Genomic DNA, 20,227 nt, shown 5'->3' with positions numbered 1-20,227 from the left:
AGATAATTCGGTGTAGAAGCATGGATGATTCTAAACAGAAGAGACAGTGAATGTATTGTTCTTCGTTCCTTCAGACGCACCCATGAAAGTAACTGGAGGGAAGGTGTTATATGATCAAATTTACGAGTACTGCAGATGAATCGTATGCACACATTATGAACACGTTGTAGTCTCTCAGCTAAGAGTGAACTTACATTAGTTAGCAAGGAATCGCAATAATCAAAATGGGGCATTACAAGCATCTGAATAAGATTCTTTTTTAGACTGAGTGGTAGAAATTCTTTCATATAAAACAAGGAGTGAAGTTGAGAAAATATTTTTTTGCAAATGTGTGTTACTTGAGTGTTCCAATTTAGATCGCTATCCATAAAAATGCCAAGATTTTTAACGGTTTCACTGTATTTAACAATAATCCCATTCAATATTATATGTGGTACAGTACCACTATCAAGAGTGCTTCGTAGACGATTATGTCCCATTACGATTGCTTGCGATTTCTCTGGATTTAACCTTAATCCAAATTTGTGTGCCCACAGTGAAATCGAATTCAAGTCTTCGTTTATTTTGTTTACTGCGTCACTAGTCTCGTCAGGGTGGAAATGCAAACAAATTTGCAAGTCGTCAGCATACATCTGGTATCTGCAGTGTTTTATCATATTAGTCACGTCATTAATATAGATCATGAAGAGTAAAGGTCCGAGAACTGACCTTTGTTGAAAAGTATAGTTGTACAAAGACCACGCAAATACAATGCTTTTCATATTCTCTGCATCTGCAGTAGCAGCAAAGCCAACAGCTGCAATGCTGCCTATCACTGGTAATATAAGTGAATTAAGTAATTTCCCATCACATGTCAAAGATTTCTTTGTAATTGAACAAATTTCAATGCAATGTTTTCCTTTATTTCATCTAGGATATGGAGTTTCGTTCTGTACACTCTACCCTTTATATTGGCTTGAAGATAAAAATCATATGGTATGAGATCAGGTGGTCCAGAGAGCAATAAATTTCTGTTAATTATTTGGTTCCTGAAAACGTGTCTCATATCACCTACAGTTTCATTGGCTGTATGGACAGTGGCAGAGTCCTGCTGAAAGAATGCTTACAACCCTTCTCCTTAGTTTAAGGGGTTAGGTACAGTTTACAGCAGTAACATTTTTGGAAATATTCAACATTTTTTCCCTCCATTACTGTATCATACAGGAGAATGGAGAAAGTTACACAACGCAGAACTGCACGCATTGTATTCTTCAGCTGACGTAATTAGGAACATTAAATCCAGACGTTTGAGATGGGCAGGGCATGTAGCACGTATGGGCGAATCCAGAAATGGATATAGAGTGTTAGTTGGGAGACCGGAGGGAAAAAAACCTTTAGGGAGGCCGAGACGTAGATGGGAGGATAATATTAAAATGGATTTGAGGGAGGTGGGATATGATGATAGAGACTGGATTAATCTTGCACAGGATAGGGACCGATGGCGGGCTTATGTGAGGGCGGCAATGAACCTTCGGGTTCCTTAAAAGCCATTTGTAAGTAAGTAAGTATATACAGTATTTCAAAATTCAAAATGGTGGTAGTTTACTGTGCAGTGATGAAGCCTTTCCCTCATAACTCATAAACTTGTTAACTTTTTCATGTTCTCTCTCTTTTATTTTATTGCTTACATGTTTACAATGTTTCAACTACATTCTTTAATAAATAATATATTTTTTTTTGTGTTAGAAGAAAATACTGTTATTTGACAATTTTTAAAATGAATTTATTTTTTATCAGACAATCAATCGAAGGTAGAGAAGTGATCTTTCATCATATTGTAGATATGACATGTATAAATACACATAAAAAATTTCATTACAGAATATTCGATAGTTTTGAATTATGTGGGAAATGCTTCATCACTGCACAGTGAACTGAATTTTGAAAAAAAAAATGTAAATAATTCTTTTTAAATCGTAAAAATATTTTTTTCATATAGCAAAAGGACACATACAAATTTTCATTATTGTACAAGATACAGTAGGCCTAATGGAGGAAAAAAATATTGAATGTTTCCGAAATTTTACTGCTATAAGCTGTACCTAACCCCTTAATTCGGAGAAAAATGGTTGAGATATCAGTTCTATACCTAGCCCATTATAAATTGTAGACACCAATATTAAAATCATCTTGAATAATATTTGATTTCTCGAAATTTTAGTACCGGTATCTGTTATTTTGCAAATTCCTCTTCCTTAAAGATGAAAGGAAACATATCCACCGTGGAATGGGGTGACATTAATCGATTTTATTTCATAATGTTAAGTTGAGCAAGAACTGTACAGTTAATTTCAGATATTATAAAATTAGCATTTGAAAGAGCGTACTTCAAAATATGATAGTGAAAAAAAATTACCTTTTGGAGATAATGAATTCTGTGTAAAATAAAATAAAAATAAGGCTATCAAACTTGTACTACGAGTGGGGTGAAGGGTGATTTTGATACCCATGTTGAAAATGCAGCAGGACACATTTATAGCTGCTAGGTAAATCAATCTCGCCTCATTTTAAATTTTACAAAGCAATTTTATTTATTTTTAATGATTTGATCTGTGGAGTGAGTTTCACTTTCTATAGATTCTAGTTTAAACTATGAAAGAACTACAAAAATTGAAATATTGTTACAAATATTTTGGTGGAGCATAGAGTATAAAGCATTAATTACTATCTAGTTTAGGGGTGGGCACATTACGTGATTCTGTGTGCTTTAAAGAGCAGTTCTTCCGAGCGCTCTGACATATGCATACTGTACGTCATTTAGTGTCGGTGCAGTGGTGACTCTGCAGTATGATGGCGAACTTTGAAGACGGAGCTTCCGCTCATATACTAAAGTGGCCTGCTACTCCCAATGCTTGTAATGTATCATGGGGGGAGGAGGAGTTCTTTTTCGTAGAGAGCAGTGGATTAGCAAAGTGTTTAATTTGTCATAAAACACTCCAACTGATTAAGAAGTTCAATATCTAACGACATTATTCTTTACAACATGCTACTGAATATGACAAATATGTTGATAATGAACGCCATAAATTAATACAACAACTAAAAAAAAATGTTTTTCAGTTACATTATATTAGAATATCTATTTGATATTTATATTGCATTATAATTTATTATACATTAAGTAATATATAATTTTAAATTATACAAGGTCGCGACCCTGTAAGGCCCGGGTGGCATGAGTCGTGTAATAAGAAACTAAAAGGGAGAGGTTAAACTGAGGGAAAGAAGAAGAAGAAATTATACAAGTATTATGTTATATCATAATATAGTGCATTACAGTTTATGATATATCATATCATATCATAGCTTATATCAAATCATATATCATATCATATTATTGCAATCCTTTATTACATATGTTTATATTATTAATCCCTACCATTATGTCTGATTGTAATCCTTTATGTTCATATATTATTAATAGCCTACCATTATGTAATGTTAAAGCACTGTGCGTATGGGTTATGTAAATAAGCCTAATGATTTGTGTGTATGCATAGAGCGAAGTTTATTTCATGAAATTAATAAAAGTGTTATAAAGTCTGTACTGTACGATGGATTGATGTGATATCCTTATAAACTATTATGTACTGACAGACTGAATGAATAGAACAACCATGGCTCTTGTTATATTAATGCAGGGAAGGTAGCTGTAATGCGAGTCCGCCACTGTGTGAGCGTTCTGCTCTGGCTTGCCTTGCGGAGCGAGAGCAGCTCTGGCCGGCTAAATGGAGCTTCTCTCATGCCCGGCCCTGATCTAGTTATTTATAGTAGACCCCTAATAAATATCTAAGACAAATATATTAATATGTGATATAACATACTTAAAAACTAATTTTTGAACAGGAAAATATCATTTCCAATAAGAACCACTAAAGTTGGTTGAATATATTTAATCAAGTGAATTTTACATCTTGAGTACATATACTTTATATGGAAATGTACACAGCACAGACTCTTCGACATTTGTGGTAGGTTTCGGTAAAATATCTAGTATACAGGAAAAGTGTAGGCTACAGTAGATATGTCTTGAAATGTTACAGCATCCATTCACGCATGGGGAGTACGGTTATAGCGAAAGTCCTTACTGCAACAAGGCTTTTCACCATGGTGCACCCTTTCCGTGTATTGTATAGATGTTGGGATTTGTATACAATATAGAATGTTAGAAGAAGTGTACCATCAGCTGAACCAAAAACTATTATTGTTGGGTCACTTTTAGAATGGCCTAAAATTTTCTGTGGATGTTTAGTTCCCAGGCGAAAAATTCGTTATCATCTGAAACATTAGTAATTGAAGATGTTTTCTGCTAGAACAACTCTGAGCTAGAGCCGGGGACAGAGCGAGTAGAACTGTTGAGTAACTCGGTTCTAGCAGTTTAACGTGCTTGCAGCAGAGCACCGAAGTTACTCGGTTAACAGTATACGTTACCGGTTAGTTCAAACAATTCACGTGCTTCACTTAGTTCTAACAGACAACGACGTAGGTACTACTGTATTTAAATATTTTCTGCTGCAGGACAAATTATTTCCGAGAGGAGATCATCCTTATCCCCAAGGCGGGCTGAAACCCTAAAATTTTGAAGAGGAATTCATCCTATATATGACTTGTCAAGTGGGTCTAGTGAACACTGACAGCCTGTATATATTACATTATTATTATTATTATTATTATTATTATTATTATTATTATTATTATTATTATTATTATTATTACTGAAGTCCAGAATAACAGAGAAGGTTTGCAATTCAACAGGTTACATCAGGTCCTTGTTTCTGTGATGAATGGAAAAGGACCTTATATTTACTATTTATCGATTTTAAGAAAGCGTTTGACTCGCTTAATAGAGATTATATATGGAGAACAATAACAAAATTTGGTATACCAGAAAAAATTTGTAGACTAATTAAACTTATGTATGAAAATTATACTTGTAATGTCATACATAAAGGTATGCTGTCACTAAAATATAACAACTTCATGCAGAGTGAAACAGGATTGTATTCTCTCTCCGATCATATTTCTGATTATTATGAATGACATTATGGAAAGGTCTGTTGGCAATGTTAAAAGAGGTATAAGATGGGGATTAAACGATACCTTGGAAGATCTGGATTTCGCTGATGATATCTGTTTGCTCTCCCATAGTTTTGGTGATATGCAGAATGAAGTTAATACTTTATTAGAAGTAATAAAAGGGACTCATATGAAAATAAACGTAAAGAAAACTAAAGAAATGAGATTAAATAGTAAAAAGACAGATAAAGTTATAATAAATGAAGAGTCCACTGCAAGAATGATGAATCTCCCAGTGTGTTTGTTATTCTCAATGGAAGACTGACTGGTCCTCAACAAAGCATGCCATTCAAACACCAGTGTACATTTCATGTTCTTTTCCCTGAACAGCCACCGACGTGGCTCAGTCGGTTAAGGCGGTTGCCTGCCGGTCTGAAGTTGCGTTCGGGTGCGGGATCGATTCCTGCTTGGGCTGATTACCTGGTTGGGTTTTTTTCCGAGGTTTTCCCCAACCATAATGTGAATGCAAGGTAATCTATGGCGAATCCTCGGCCTCATCTCGCCAAATATCATCTCGCTATCACCAATCTTATCGACGCTAAATAACCTAGTAGTTGATACAGCGTCGTTAAATAACCAACTAAAACAAATTTCCCTGAACGCTTGTATAATCATTGCCACAGTCTCCATCCCAATTTTCCGAGATTTGCACAAATTATGATGCATACTTGTCGTTCCTTTCTTGGATTCATTGTGAAATCGCCCCAGACGAGTTACACGACTCTAAATAAAAGGACATAAAAAATCAGCACATCCACCCATCTTTGTGCAATTTTGTACACTGACTCCCAAAATATGCTAGTACTGCCATGCACTATTGCATTGCACTACTACAGATGGCAGTGCATCGGAAAATTCTGCATATCACCTCGTATGAAAATAGGTGCTCCCTCATCCCCACCAACATTTAACCCTATACTCACACTTGACTTACTGCATCATTTCTGAAAGTGAAATTTTAATTTTTTTTTACAGTAGAACTTGGTTATTACGACATCCAAGGGACCTTGAAAATTATGTTGTTATAAACGAGTGTCGTAGTAACCGAGATTCATATTATAAGTCTAGTGAGGTGGAAAATTGAAAATAATAAACATAATTAGGCTTATTTTACATTTATGTATTCACCATGAACACAATAAAATACACGTACAATTATATATACAGTATTCTGTATTAAAACAGTTTGTTCATTACTCACCAAACTTCTTTACTGAGGAGTGAGTAATCAGTCATTTTACTCTGTTGTCTCCTACTCGCCCAATATACACTTTCTAAATTAAATTCTATGTTCATTATTTCAGTTGCAATTTCACTGCTCCCTCTCCTAGCTTCATACTCCCTCCTCTAGTTTCATAGAAATGTTCACAATTCTAATGGCTTCTAAAGTGTCACTCACTTCTTTTAGTGGCCATACTGCGTTAAAATGCGTGCAGTTAGTGAAAACTTCCTGTCGAAACTGACCACATGCAGGTACCGTTAATACCGCATGAATTCGGGCAGGTTACAATGTGATGGGGAATCTGCCTGCATTCCAGAAGTCTATGATAGAAGAGAACAGTAAAGAATTTGCCAGATTTCAGCAAAATATTTCTTAATACGACAAACGTATATGCGTCTACCTAGCATATAACGTCATTTTCAACCTCAGTTTGGAATACAATTTTCTAAGAACCAAAGTATTTTAAGGTAGAAAAGCATATGTCTTATGGGGAATTAGTTGGAACCACAGAATATTTGACGTTATAAGCGAGGTGTCGCACAAAACGAGGTCGCTATAACCAAGTTCTACTGTATTTATACAAACATTTATTTATTTTGACAATGCTAATCTCATAAGGAGGGACAGTTATGACTTCGACTTTCAAACCGCTTAAGCAAGAATAAAAGTATCTGTATGAATCACATAATAGAAGCATGTATTTTGTCACATCTCTGTTACAGGTTAGGATGATCATGATCCTATTGCATTCAGTATCACCTAAACTGCTACAGTGGGTCATCATAAAAACCATAGAGCACCTTCGTGATAGAGCTGCTGACCATTTCATAATATGGTAGCTGTTGCGTTGTTTCCATGTCCAGAAGTATTCTGATCTCTGAGAATACGGTACGGTCACATTAAGTGGTATGAATACTTGTAAACACGAAGTCCATAATTTAATTAACATTTAATACAGTTACTGGGGGGGGGTAATGTGGATCGCCTCCAAGTGGTGCCCCCTGGAAACGTGCTCTCAATACTGGAACGCGGCAAAATGATCTACGTAATATCTCGAATCTGAAGACAAAGAAACATTGTTTCCATAAACTGCCCTTCTCAAGGTCAGAGACAATTATTCCAACTAAACAGCAGAGGGATGTCACATGAAAAAAAATCTGAACTTCGATTTTCTTCAACTGGCACAACATAGACACGTTCTGAATTGCTGAAGCCAACCTAACAGAAGAGTTACGAGGATACACACTAAGAATATTAGTTGGTGTTAAGAATAATCTGACAGTACTTCTTTTTCTAGATTAAGGGGACACTCAACTATATTTTGGAACTTTTTTCCTATTTGACCAATCTTTTTCAAATTTGGAGAAAAAGTTTAATATATACATGGAAAGTAACATGCAAAATCTCAGCTCATTAGATCCAATACTTTTCAAAATAAAAAATATTTCAATTTTTAATCAATCATTAATTGAAATATCACTTTTAATTATCATTTTTTGTTTTTTGGCTTTGTGCATTTGACTGTGACTTCTCAATGAAGAGGGGAAGAATTCTGCGTATTGATTTAGTTCTGTCACGTAAATTAGTGTAGAAATTTAATTTTTCATTTCTATAACACTTTTTCTCCAATTTTTAAGTTGAGTGTCCCCTTAACCAAAGTTAAAAATAGTTAATATATGATGGATATAAAGTTTCATGTCCATAACCTACCAAACAGTTCATCCACTTTTCTCTGTCCTATGTGTACATTCAAACTAGCCTACTTTTATACCTTGTGCAAAGAACGATTACCGAAAAGCAATAGTGGCGTTACTGTTTTGACATGTGTATGTAGGCACACCGAGGGAGCGAGAGGTAGGGGAGTAGTGGGTACAGTGAGACACAAAATACACTGACTGACAAAAAAAATCACGCACCAAGAAGGAGTTGTGGGAATTGCATGATACCTGATGTGGTTGATCGTAACATTGATGTATGTAAATGATTACAATATCAGAGTAAAATAATAATTTTATTGCTGAAAACTGACTACCTGAATTGAGGCTCTAGTACCCTGTTTGTCCACCTCTAGTTTAGATGCAAGCTGTAATACGGGCGGGTATGGAGGCATACAGATTTCGTATGGTATCCTGTGGCATATCTGTCCATATTTGCCGCAACTGGTTCTCTATATCTTGTAAACTCCTAGGTCACTGAAGTTGGTGTCCCAGGTGATACCAGACATGTTTTATTGGTGACAACTCTGGCGATCGTGCAGGCCATGGAAGTGTGGCAACGTTGGGGAGACATTCCCCTGACATCCCTGCTGTGTGCGGCCGAGCATTATCCTGCTGGAAAAGACCTCTTGGAAATCCTTCCATGACTGGCAACACATGTGGCTGAAGGATGTCTTGCACATATCACTGCACTGTTATTGACCCTCGTATCATTAGTAGGGGTGACCGACTGTCATACATGATGACCCTTATACCAGCACGCTAGCAGTGGCTGCGGTGTGTCGCGCCACAGCAAATGTAGGATTGAGGCGCGCACCACGAGGTCTCCAGACACGAACACGACCATCGTCAGAGCTCAAAGGGAACCTGAATTCGTCACTAAAGACAACCCGGTTCCAGTCTTCAGCAGTCCAGGTTTGTCACTCACGACACCACTGCAAACGGAGGTGACGGTGGACGGGTGTCAATGGCAGGACACTTAATGGGCGCCGTGAGACCAAATTTCCTTCAGCCTAGTGCCTGGAAATGGTTCGGGCAGACACAGGGGCCTGTAATGACGGTGCTACCTGTCTCAGGATGGCGGGCGATGAAACAGTTGGATCTGTTCGGGCTTATCGGAGGATTCGACTATCTTTTCTCCTGGCGGGTCAGTCGAAGGCGTCCTGAGCCCAGTCCCCGTGTGTGCATGCCCTCACGCATCCACTGGTCCCAACACGTCCTAACAGTGTGGTCAAAATGGCGTAGGTGGCTGGCGATTCGCTGATAAGACCATCCAGCCTCACGCATTCCAATAATGCGCCCCCTCTCAAACTCCATTAACTGGATAAATTCTCTTCCATTGTGTCGTAGAGACATGTCGAATGATCGACGAGTTTTACACAACTGGAAACAACAGTCCATTACGTTCGAGTAGCCTGTGCAAGCCCTTTTATAGGCCACAGATGACAGCAGGTTCACGACCTCTGGTGGCAACGCCATTCAACAAATTATGTTACTATGCTAATCATTTGACTATCTCATTGAGATATAACTGTATGGGTTTGCAGCAGAACGACAACTCCTTCTTGGTGCGTGATTTTTTTTTGTCAGTCAGTGTATTAAGACATATGTATGCAAGTGATAATTGAAGTATTTTTTAAATCAAGTGCAATAGAAATAGACATTAAAACATGGAGTATAATAATACACAAACAAAAATTTTAATAGATTAAAGACATAATATACAATACGTGTTTGTCAAAAAAAATGTAAATGTTTCACTGTTCCCATTCAGGAGGGTGCAGTGAGACACCACAGTGTCTATTAACGGACATTGAAATGATTTACGTTTATTTCAAAAGAAAACAAAAACTTGCTGACTCTTTATCTTGCCATATTCTGTAGGCTTATTTATAATCATTTTGATGTCTGACTTCGAAACCATTGAAACATCTGGGACATTTGGAAAAGTGAATTTTCCATGACATTTCAAACTTTAGACAAAAAATGAAATGAATTTTTGGTGACAACAAAGCTTATAATTATAAGAATTTAATGTAATTCTTTATTATTTTTTAACATTTTCTTAAATTTTGTGAATAATTTTTAATTTATGAAACCATTAAAATGTAATGCATCCATTATTTTAAGCTACAGTTCCTAAATTGGTTACTAGTATGTTCATTTTTAATGTTAGTTGCTGGTAAATGCAATATAATTACTGAGACGTCTCAGTGTACCGTTCAATGGCATGTCTCACTGTTCCCTTTACGCATAGTTCATTTAAAAATGACGCCATCACTTCAAAATTAAAACAAGAAAGACGAAACTTTACCAAACATAATCTCAAATACCATAGTATTAGGTAACAAAACATTCATATTTATATCTCATTTGTATATCCAATATAATCTTCATTAAACACAAGCCAAAATTTTACTTCTAGAGTGAAAAATTACGAATTATTTTTTCATCACTCACCTTCATAACTAGAATCAAATCGAGTATGAAAATACTGTTACTTTACTCATGCAACATACAACTCCACTGTTACCAACATCTCAACATCAAAATTTACCATCTAATAAAAAATGTCTCACTGTTCTCCCTGTCTTACTGTACCCGCTTCTCTCCTACCGGGCGATAAAAGTACTGCCTCTTCCAAGAAGATGAACAGATGGGGAAATCGCTTGTGAAAATAAAGAGCGTATTAAACACGCAACATATGTTTATGAATAAAATAATGATAACCTGCGAGGGAAATGCTACATCGCTACATATTATAATAAAATAAACGCACTTGGAACAACACATGTATTCACATGCTGTGGAACTGAATAGAACAGTAATTTAACTATCACAACGCAAGAGTGATTATATCAATGTCGTTTCTCTTCTGAATGTATTCTTGAATATCATTCAAGCTATCTCATGACCTTTCCTATCACCCGCTCTTCCTTATCGCATTGTTTTGTTCACATTCCTGCCGTCGGTATTCCCTGCTTGCGAGACTTATACCTAACTCATCCCCCCACAACAGCAGCACCTTCTCCATTCCCTTTCCAGTCAATGTCTGTCTGTCATTCATGCTCTACTAAACTTTACCTTTGTTCATGCATTGCTTATCACATTTTGATTTTTCTTATGCTGTCATTTTTAATATATCTACTACCATACTTTCACTTTACATTTAATATTATGACTCATTATTTCACTATTCTTTTTCTCACTTCAATCACCATTCCTCACCCACTAGTTATTCATCTTCACTGTTGCCATTTGTACCCTTGTCTTCTGCGTCATTGCTTTTATCTTTCTCTTTATGCTTTCCTTCTTTAAACATCAGTTTCTTAAATTATAATACTTTTTCCCTTCCCCTCCTTGTCGAGTTCAGATGTCTCCTTTGTTTACCGATCTCACTGACCTTATTTTTCTGGTCTTTCTTTCCTGTCACTTGTGCTTTCTTGCTCAGCTGACACGTCAAAACTCTGTTATTATGCCGTATGACAGAGATTTTACGTAATATTTTATTACAAATTGTATGTAGTATATTTTAACATTTTAGTATATGACCATGATGTACTAGATATTGTAACTAATGTCTGAAGATGCCACAAGGCGAAAACATAAAAAAAAAAAAATTAAAAATAATAAAATAAATAATGTAACATAATATCCATGTTTTGATAAGAGGTAATCAAGGACAGAGGTATTGTGTTATAGTCAAGGGCAAGGATCAAAATTAGTGTACAGAAAATATAGTGAAAGTGTTCAAAAGAACCCAGATTCAGGCACAGATTTAAACATATTCATATTAATATTAATATATTTATTTCTACATCATGCTTACTGGCTATGGTACGCCATCACATTTCTGCATACAGGCTACCCATAGCCTTTAATTACAATCTATACGGTAAAGTTGTCTAATGCCATGATATCCCTAATCCCATGATACTTTTTTTAAACTGAATGTCAGTCAAAGCTTTGCCGTTCGATCATAGCACCAGACATCTTTCTCGAAAGAGTGCATCTTTCAGCTACTTTTGAGACATGGGGGAACTTCAAGCAAGATACCCAATCCCGTGATAGTCAGTGAAAAAAAGTATCACGGAATTAGGGGTATCACGGCATTAGGCAACTTTACCCTACTATTTATCTCATCATAGGATAGACATTTACTTTTTATATTTTTCACAATAAAATAAAAAAATATTTGGAACCTGAATGAATTTAAAAGTTAATATTGTGATTGGTTGACAAGAAAGCTTTTATATTCTGTTAATGAATTTTTGATGTGTAAAGATATTGTATTACACATTTTGTATTTATAATTTGTTTTTGTATGAATTAGCCAATTGCTATTGTAGCTTAAAGAATTAATAAAATGAATATGAATATATTTTGTTGTTTGGTCAACTGTCTGAAGACAAATTTGAACCTCATAAGTGACACCAATAAGGCAACTAAGCCACGAGATAATGGGGTAGGGTGACCAGGTACTTTCCTCCCTCCATTTCATTCATCAATGACTAGTAACATATCACACTTATCAGACTTAAGATGTATACAAATAAATTGTTCGTCCTCTGACATATCGTCAAGTGAGATGTACTGCCTGATAATAGACGTACATACCAGAATATGAGTGTAATATTACAATATTTATACTCACGTTATTGTGTTCTGTATATTTTTTACTTCGCACCATAAACTTGTCCCTTAAACATAGCATGCTTTTGTATATAAACCAAATCTATTTACAGGCTACATTTCTTCAGCTCGTGCTCCTGACTTCATATTACATTTCTGTCTTTCTTTGGGCTTCTGTTACATCACATTTCATTTCCTGTGCGATTTGTTTCCAAGAACCTGCTCTAGATGATATTACTGCCATTTTTTAGATTCCATAAACATTCATATTGTCTGTATAACTCTATTAATCTTCTGACCATTCCATTTCCTAAAAACAAAAATCATATCATTAAATCGTAGGAAATGTATGAAGTTTAAACTACAGTGAAACCTCTCATTTACGGACATCGAAGGGACGTAACAATATGTCTGCCAGAGTGCTCCATTGCAGTTAAATCGCTCGCTTGAACTCAGTCGAAAGTCGTACCCTTGAGTGAAGTAAGATCGGTCGTGATACGCTCGTAATAAATAGAAGCGCAGTACAAGGTCATCTCACCGACATGTCTTATCTTGTATGGAAGGCGACAGATAAGACACACATATGTTTTGCTCACACAGTAAAAGTAAGGCTTTAATTTCTGCATTTATGACAAACGTTTAGTGGAACAGTCTAATGGAACATACCAAAACAGTAACATGAAGTTATAAATAAAATAGTATGAAAAACTTCGATATACAGTTATTATTGCTAATTAATAATTATTCAATATTTGATTTACCACATATTTAATATGATAGGTCCATACATAGTGTTCCATCTATATACTGCGACAATGTAGAAATGTTTTACAAAATATTATTGATACAGCAGTAGATTAATAACAATATTAGTACAAGGATAACGTTACAGAAAATATAACAAAATGAATAATCATGCTGCACAACTGTTACAGATGCAAAGATTGATACATTAATTATTTATTAGAGATTATTATTATTACTAGAAAACTTGATATGGTTCTTGCATTATCGTGATTGTGTTCTCCATTTATAATAATTACATTTACATCCAATAACATCTATCAGATGTGGCAAAAACAAAATAACTCCTAAGCAGAAAAAAAAAAACATTTACCTACAACATTTATATTACATTTTAAAGCAAGTTTTGTAGTTGTACTATGGAGAGGTTAGTTAAACACTGCAAAGTTTTGAAATGATAAACATCTATGATGTTACTACACAGTTCATCACTGTAACAAGAACGAATGTCTAACGCTTGGCTTATACCGTTCGAGGATTTATTGCTCGCGACAATTTTACCCATCATGCATGTGCGCTACCTATCGAATTATGCTATGAACTACTTGGCGCTCGAGCGAAAATGTCTGATGCAGACCTCTGCTGTCCGCATCTGTGAGGTGTCCTTTATTGGGAGGGAGGCTCCCCAATCTAATAGTAAATTTATAATATGCAGTATATATCCCTTCAAGCTTTAAATGAAATGTACCTGTATTACTGTAGTTTAATTCTAAATTCAGTATACTACAGTACATTCTTTGCAATTTTGAACTACAGTAGATAAGACTGAAAAAGGAAAATACAGTACTGTACCATGTAATTTTATTCTAGGTCTACAGTTATGCAGTACTGTAATTTACAGTTTTCAACTTAACTTTTACGTTCAGGTGCCATGTCTCTCGAAACAGAACTGATTGAAGTGAAGGGAATAATGCTATTAACCCTATCATGTGTCGAATACAATTTCACGATCGTGGAAATCTTGGACCCATCAGATAGGTTAAATTTTATGACGTTGTTTATCCAACAAGGGGTAGCCAGCTGGGCTGGTGGTAGCCTACGAGACCCTTATTGTCTTCTTTCATGTTAAGGAATTTCTATACAGTTCTCAAAACTAAATTTTCCATTTTTGTAAAACAGTAGGTCTTGAAATCCAAGTTCTGTCCGCAGTCAGGAGGTAAAGCAGGCTTTAGGACTGTGAAACAGCTGTCCGTGTCCGTGTCTGAGAGTGTCAGTAAACGAGAGTTAAATGTATCATTATTTCTATATTATTTCAGTTGGGACACAAAAATCTGTCCGTATATGAGGAGTATCCGTATCTTGGGGGTGTCCGTAAGGAGAGGTTTCACTGTAATCATAAAAATTACACCTACTTAGAAAATTACTTACCATTAGGTACAATATCTGGTCTTTACTACTAAAACAGAAGTAAATTCTTTTTGATGCCATGAACAACTGAATGTTTGTTTTTACCGAAGTTGAACAAAATATAATGCGACTTTGTAATGTTTTGTATTATTACACACTTTTTAATGTTAATATCATCTCTCTAGGTATATCTGTTGTTTTGGGAGTGTTAACATTCAATTAAGGGGGAATGTTGTAATGTTGTAAAATTAAAATTTCTTCATAGTCTGTAATTCTTTGGTGCTACTAGTTTACATGGTGACTGCATCATTAATAATTTTTTAAAATATAAAAACACTCTTTTTATCATTGTATGTTTAGTCAGCAGTCCGAAAACTGGCTGAAACCTCATTGACACCAATAAGGCATCACTCATGAGACAACTAAACTAGGAGCTAATGGGTTAGGATGATAAGTTCCTTTTCCACTCCATCACATACATCACTGACTTGTAACAAATTCACTAATCAGACTTGAAATGTATGCAACAATTGTTGTTCCTCTGACACATATCGTCAAGTGAGATGTACTGCCTGATAATAATAGATGTATCAATCATAAACTCATTCAGAGGTACTTTTAGCATTAATGGTACGTATATGTATTTAAAAATGACAGGTGCAGTCTGCACAGAGAAACACTCTTTTGTTCAAAGGTTATACAATTTTCAATATTTTAAAATATTTTTTTGTTTTATGTTGTTCATTATCAGAGCCCGGAATTTAAGTGCTAAAATTTAATATTGTTCCTCACTATAGTTTATAAATATAGAAGCCATGCCCCCACTTCTTTGAGATGTCATTCTTGTCATTCAGTTTTTTCCCTTTGGTACTGTTAAAATTCTATAATCCTCTTAATCACCACCACTTACAAATTAGGGCACAGTTTACAAGATCCATTGCTCAGTCCTTGTAACTCTGTTGTCTATTATTACATATCGGACTCTTATGAACTAGGCTTAAGGTATACATCGCCTCTAGAAATGTCAGATTTCTTCAAAATTTTGGTAAATAATGTTTTTGCCTCATCTGGAAAAACATTTCTCCTAATTTTAAAAAGTATGTAACTTGTACCCATTATTTCAATAATTTCATAATTATTTGGAAATTCACAATAGAAGAGCACTATACATTCTATACCTTACGTCACCTTCAGTGTCTGTTTTCTTCCTTGCCTCTTTATTCTGGTCAGTCGGTCAACATTTTTGGTACCCAGCATGCACAAACTTTAGAGTAGACCAGTTTATCAATACTGGCCATCACACTGCCTTTATAACCTGTCTGAAGAATCATTGCAGATGGCAGGTAGAGTAAGCTTGGACATAAACATGCGATCGATACTGCATTACGTCACCCTGTTCTGACGTATTATGCACAGTGCTGCAGTAAAGAAATGCCTCGGTTCAATTCGTTCAGTCTGCTAGTCGATATCAGAGGTGTGTGTGTACACAAGAGCGAATGGAAACTCTGCCGAGACACTTGTCACGCACAGTCTTACACTCGCAAAGCAGAAAGATTATATACAAGGTGCTAAAATTTTGTAAAGAAGAGAAAAATAAAGGTCTTATCATTCCATTAACGAACGTTGTGAAAAGAACAGCAACGGTGATGGGGAAGAGTGAAAGAAAAATACAGACTACAGCTAAGGAGGTGAGGAAGCAAAGCACATTTGGAGGACAATTTTCAACTCCTGGTGAAAGTCGCTCACATCCAAAGAAAATTGTACTTGATGATTTTGAAAAAATGTGTCATCTGCAGAATATTTTTGGAGTTTTATGAGAAGAGAAAAGAAATTCCGACCCTACGCAAGCTTCTGAATGCTGTTAAGAAAAATATACAGTTTAATGACGGAAAAGATACATTCTGGAGGCTGTCAGTTTTGAAACAAATGACCATACAATCAATAAGCGAAATCAGCAAAGAAGTCTGGATAAAATGCTGCCAACTTGTTAAACATATCAAGGACGAATATTGGCGTCATGATACGTTAATGGAAGACGAAGTAGAAAGGATAGTAATAAACATTGGCATTGTGAGTAGTGATAAAATGAGATGGATTATGATAGGCCATGTAGCAGCACAGATATAGCAGACGAAGGCAGTTCAACTGATAGTGCAGATGAAATAGAGATCTCTGCCATGGGCATACAGCTACTTCTGGAATAAAGTATGTGTATATACCGTACATGACAGAAAAAAGTAAATTCAACTATGGTATTGGTAATTGTATTTGAATATGTTCATAAGAGCTGTTGATGTTTTTATTGTCAGACTGTGCCAACATTTCTCCAGCTGACTCGCCACGCATCAAGACTGAGTGGATCACATTCGCGACACACGAGCGCCTTCATCTGAAAACTGCAATGTTTCGTCAGACGAGTTATACCAATGGAGAGTATGTGACACAATGCATCTGTTGTTACCTGGTGGTTATCATGAATGATCTCGTACATTCGCTGGATGTTGAGTGAAGTCACTGCATTTGCTAGCTGGCCGCTTCGCTTTTCATCAGCCAATGGTGTTTCCCCTTCAGCTTCTGTACAGCGACAAACCCATCGTCTATCCATTGTTGCATCTCCATAAACCTTCTTCTGCCTTTCATGAATGAGAATGGGCGTTTCACCTTCCACATTCAGGAATTCTATCACAGCATGCTGTCTTATACGTATGTCGACGTCAGCAATTTTCTAAAATGTTGCAGTGCTGCCATCTGTTGACTTAGGAAGCTGCTAATGGAATGAAATGTAGGAGGAGGTTTGAGGAATAGCACCAAATTCAAATTTTTCACATCACAAACTTATTTAAGGAGAAAAAAAAATAGGCGACATTACATTCTGACTGACCCTCGTATTTTACTAGTAGCTTCTCCATATGAACTCTCACAATAAACTATTTTTGTTAAAAGTGTGACTTCGAACTATTTCATTCTCAACACTTCATTCATTAAATAAAAAAAATTCTCGTTATGAGAATTATAGATTTGAAAAATATAAGTTATGGGAAATGAGCGACAAACTTACATAAGAAAACACTTTCTGGAATGAATATTCACATTTTTGGTCGTAACTCGAAAAGTACTTGAGACATGTTTACGTTTTTTTCATTAAATTATAAAATAAGATTCACTTAAAGAATATGAAAATAAAAAATCACACTTTTGTCTCTGAAAGGTAAACATGACACCTTAATGACTTAAGGCTGGTTCACAATAAACCGGGAACGAGAACCAGAATGAAAACAAGAAGCAGAGGACGTGAATATGAAAATTTTTGATTCACAACAAACCGAGAAGTAGATGACTATGCATATCGATATGCATGTTAATAACGATCTGTAAAGTCGATATTACGCATTCTGATGTTATCTGTGTATAATTGACCAATGGCGCTCTCTCATGAGTACAAGGCAGCCAACATAAACACAGGTTAACCAACTTCGAAATTTCAACTGAAACATTTCATTAGGTACGGTACTATAAATATACTCATGCATCTTTATTATCACAACCTATTTTAAGTCTACCATAACGTAAAATAATTAGAGAAACATTTGTAATAGAACAAAAATGAACACAACAATAGTTATTGAATTGAAGCATGAATATGTAGTGTGTAATACAACCAATAAAGTAATAAAATATGATTCACTTATGATCGGTGTTCAAAGATGCAGCTATTAAAAGCCACGTATTCTCCTTCATTTTCTCACCTTTATACGAGGAGCGCCGCTTATCGTAAACGTGAGGATTTTCCTTAATACTCAATATTAGAATCTCATCAAATAAAACTTGCTCCATGATGCACAGCACAGAAAAAAATAATGCATAGGTTAAGTCACGGTCTTCTTGCTACAAAATATACGACAAAATAGTTTTAGATGGCAATAAAATGAATCTAGTGGGCTGTGATTGGAAACGTGAACGCCAAAGTTGAAACTTGGCCAACTCTCCGTTCCCGATCCCGGGCTCCGGCAAGCTTTTCGTTAATTGTGAATGCTCACATTTAAATGTACACATTTTAACAATTTTACCATTTTCGTTTTTGTTCCGATTCTCGTTTCCGGTTTATTGTGAACCAGCCTTTACTCTATACACAGGCATATATTTCATCACTAATTTGTCAATTTTAAAGATTTGGTGGTGAGTTAAAGACGATTAAAAGAGAAAGTAATTTTTTATATAAGTTCTAACATATAAGCTTACCAGTAACAACTATACTCATAACTGCAATGTGTACTACTGGTTGGCTGTAGTTTACTGCATGCACTTCTGTCAAGGGCACATGCCAAAGATGCACAAATGCTGATCCATGCTTGCTAGTCTGGCAGTGTGAAGAACGACATTTCTGAGATGTATAATGAATAGCAGAGTTGGATTCTCACGTAATTCTGGAAAAACAACATAGGCCTAATCATTAGTAAAATAAGGCACTATTTTATATTTCTGTATTTTACACAGGAAAAAAATCGCACTTGTTACCACAAATAATTGAAAATGCATCTAGATGAGAGGGATCAACAAGGACTATTAAGAGTATAGTAATCACGGATGTTGGCATTCAGATAATGATATCACTTTTATAAAGTCCTGAAAACACCAGTACTGAAACACTAGAAAAATGTTCATTCATTCAATAGTTTCCTGCCCAAGGGCAGATCCTTAACTACAAACACAGCATTCTGCAATCTTTCCTATTTTCTGCCTTCCTCTTAGTCTCTGCATATGATCCATATATCTTAATTCTATCATATGATATCTTCTTCTATCACAAACTTTTCTTCCGTTCACCTTTCCTTTCAGTGCATCTTTCAGTAGGCAGTTTCTTTTTGGCCAGTGACACATCCAATTCCTTTTCATCTTTCTGAACAGTTCCAGCGCCCTTTTTTTTTTCACTCACTCTTTCTAGCACAGTTTCATTTCTTAGTGTCTGTCAATTTCACATGCACCATTCTTCTCCATATCCACATTTCAATTGCCTGCAGTAGTTTCTCTTCACTCTGCTGTAATGTTCCTGTTTCTGCTCCATACAATACCACACTCCACACGAAGCAATTCACTAGTCTTTTTCTTAATTTTTTTCCCAGAGGTCCGGAGAAGATGCTCCTTTTCCTACTCAAAATTTCATCTGCAATTGCTATTTTCCTTTTGATTTCCTGGAAGCAGCTCATGTTACTGCTTGTAGTCCACCCCAGGTACCTGAAGCTGTTCACTTGTTCTGCTCCCTTATTTCGAATTCGCGCGTTTACCTTCTTTATTTTTCTTCCGATAACAATGGTCTTTGTCTTTTTTTTCATTTTTCTTCATCCCAAGCTGTTCACAGTTGTCTTTTAGCACCAGTAGCATATCCCTCAGTATC

The 20,227-nt window shown here is 35.7% G+C and overlaps 1 long non-coding RNA gene across 1 annotated transcript in view; it reads right to left on the bottom strand.

The window, feature by feature from the left end:
- LOC138707605 (uncharacterized) overlaps positions 1–19,254 on the bottom strand; it is a 38,048-nt gene extending 18,794 nt beyond the window's left edge. The window contains exons 1-3 of the long non-coding RNA XR_011334288.1: positions 19,075–19,254; positions 17,297–17,602; positions 12,707–12,994 (exon numbers count right to left, since the gene is read on the bottom strand). This is a non-coding gene — a long non-coding RNA (uncharacterized lncRNA). The remainder of the gene's footprint in view (positions 1–12,706; positions 12,995–17,296; positions 17,603–19,074) is intronic.
- Between the last annotated feature and the right edge of the window lie 973 nt (positions 19,255–20,227).

The sequence above is a fragment of the Periplaneta americana genome, chromosome 10 (assembly GCF_040183065.1).
Source record: "Periplaneta americana isolate PAMFEO1 chromosome 10, P.americana_PAMFEO1_priV1, whole genome shotgun sequence".
NCBI classification, from domain to species: Eukaryota; Metazoa; Arthropoda; class Insecta; order Blattodea; family Blattidae; genus Periplaneta; species Periplaneta americana.
The sequence above is the reverse complement of the archived record's forward strand: the minus strand, read 5'-3'. Positions and strand labels throughout refer to the sequence as shown.